This window comes from Heterodontus francisci, chromosome 38 (assembly GCF_036365525.1).
Source record: "Heterodontus francisci isolate sHetFra1 chromosome 38, sHetFra1.hap1, whole genome shotgun sequence".
NCBI lineage: Eukaryota > Metazoa > Chordata > Chondrichthyes > Heterodontiformes > Heterodontidae > Heterodontus > Heterodontus francisci.
In genome coordinates this window covers 29,283,700-29,286,626 of record NC_090408.1, presented here as the reverse complement: position 1 = coordinate 29,286,626, position 2,927 = coordinate 29,283,700, and positions in this window count along the sequence as shown.

Genomic DNA, 2,927 nt, shown 5'->3' with positions numbered 1-2,927 from the left:
TGTTTTGTTCAAATTAAATGAAAACAACTTACTTTTGACTCTTGAATGTTATGAAGGAAGCAGCTTCCCTACCTGCACACTCATATGGCATTAGAAATTAGAGTCCAGGCACACACTGAACTCAAGTAGGAGGTACAGTCAGCCATGTGCCTTAGATGCACAGGCTAAGCAACCCACTCTATATATAAATCTGAAAACATATAGATTTAAATTTTTGGGAGAAAAACTGAGCTTTTGCCCTTAGCCCTGGGCTGGAATGCAGCAGTTCCAGACGGTATGCACAAGGTACTGGCAGGCTGTAACCAATACAGCAGCTATTCCAACTGGTACAAGTGCAGTATTTTTTTATTTTTGTTAAGAGATACAGCACTGAAACAGGCCCTTCGGTCCACCGAGTCTGTGCTGACCAAGAACCACCCATTTATACTAACCCGACAGTAATCCCATATTCCCTACCACCTACCTACACTAGGGGCAATTTACAATGGCCAATTAACCTATCACCTGCAAGTCTTTGGTTGTGGGAGGAAACCGGAGCACCCGGCGAAAACCCACGCGGTCACAGGGAGGATTTGCAAACTCCGCACAGGCAGTACCCAGAATTGAACCCGGGTCGCTGGAGCTGTGAGGCTGCGGTGCTAATCACTGTGTGCCGCCCTATTAGTAGTGTGCTGCTTTACAGTGACTGAAGTCAAATTCTGTTTTTGTCACATGGGATTTTTATCAGTTTTCTGAGATTTTATTTTGCCTGTTTATAATTTGGCTCACAATCAAATTCTGTTTATATTACTTGGGATATGCAGGATTGATGACGGTGTATTGGGGATCACCCTCTGCAATTCTTGCCCATTTTTCCGTGAAATCAATTATCATGCTGGAGCAGATCAATGACCTTGAGCAGCAGTCTTGGACTGACGAGCAGCACTTAATCATGTTGCCTCCAGATATCACTGTTGCATAGGTCCCATACTTCACTGTACATACTGCACTTTTCTATCAACTAGTAATGAAATGCTGTTTAGACTCAAGCCATCATCCGCAGGCTACTTTCTTCCCAATCAATAACCCAAGGAGGAAACAAAGTGCTTGCGCATTATTTTCCCACTTATGGTTACAGATACATTCCTCTTTAATTATGCCCATTGAGACACAAGCTGGAAGCTGAGGGGGACATGGGAGTTCTTATGCATAGATCTTTGAAGGTGGCAGGATATATATTGAGAGAAATTAGTAAAGCATATGGGATCTTGTGCTTTATAAACAAAAATATTGAGTACAAAAGAACGGAAGTTATGCTGAACCTTTATAAAGCTCTGGTTAGGCCACAACTAGAATATTGCGTCCAGTTCTGGTCACCACACTTTAGGAAGGATGTGAGTGGCCTTGAGAGGGTGCAGGGGGGATTTACCAGAATGATTCCAGCGGTGAAGGATTTTAGCTACAAGGTTAATGGTCGTTCTCCTTGGAGCAATGGAGATTGAGGGAAGATTTGACAAGAGGTGTACAAGATTATCACAGGTTTAGATAAGGTTGATAAAGAAAAGATGTTCCTTTAGCTGATGGTACAAGGACTAGGGGACACAGATTGAAGGTTTTGGGCAAGGGATGCAGGGGAATGTGAGGAAGAACATTTTTACGCAGCGAGTGGTAATGACCTGGAACTCGCTGCCTATGCGGGTGGTGGAAGCAGAGGCAATGAATGATTTCAAAAGGAAATTGCATGGACACTTGAGGAAAATAAACTTGCAGGGCTCCGGGGATAGAGTGAGGGAATGGGACTGACTGGATTGCTGTACAGAGAGCCGGCATGAACTTGATGGTCTGAATGGCCTCCTCCGAACCATAATGACTCTTTTGACTTGTTTTAGGGTCTTCTCTTTGGTCTATCTAGTCAAAACACTGGCTCAACTATCTTCTTTATACTATTTGTCAGAAACTCTCCATGAAATACAAAGTACCAAAAAAGCTGTGCCACGATTCTAGTCCATGCAAGGCTTTGTTCAGTGAAGATTTTGGCAGTTAATCAGAGTGTGAATATGTCAATTCTACTGTATTTTTACGATAGCCTGCTTTAATTCCACCTAATGCCAGTGCAAACCTTTAGCATCCATAATTCAAGAAGTGAGTCAGCATTTAGAAATGCATAGATTAATCAAGGTCACTCAGCACAAATTTGTTGCAGGTAAGTTGTGTTTGACAAATTTTATTAGAGTTTTTTTGAGGAAGTAATAGATTGGATTAATAAAGGGAATGTAGTAATTGTATATGTATAACATTTGATCTAGATTAGCTCCAATTAAAAATAACATCCATCGCGAGCACTCTCCCATTTGTATTTTGGCAAGGTTTGACTGTTTTGTTGGTAAATGTCTGTGCAAGCTTAATTCCTGGAAGAGCTTGCTCTGAAAATTCATTTTCTACAACCACCATTTTGGCCACTGAGAAAGTTCACACTTCGAGTGTGTTAATTACTCCAACTCAAGGGAGGCCATTTCCTCTGTGTCTAAAGTGAAAGAAATTTTTTAAACCAAGAATTTTTCATGAGAAAAAAATTTAGCCCAAACTATTTCAACAGTTGCATGGTGTGACTGTTGAAACAATCGGTAACATAATCACATTGCAACAACAGTCATGCCATGGTGCATCTCCCTTTACAAAACCTAGTAAAGTGATACTGTACAATAACTAGTAGAGGAAAAAAAAGGTAAGAGAAACAAGTACAAACAGTGAATCGAATCTCCTTACTGATATTGATATGACAAAGTGATTACATTATTGATTAGTTTTCTGGGTTACTATACTTCCATGGGACTCAGCAGCATTATAGGCAGCTTTGAAAGCTCCGTCCTCACCCAAATGATGGCCATTATTTCCCGCATATTCAGAAAACAAATACCAGTTGTAGAAAAGATGTTGAGGATGGCAAG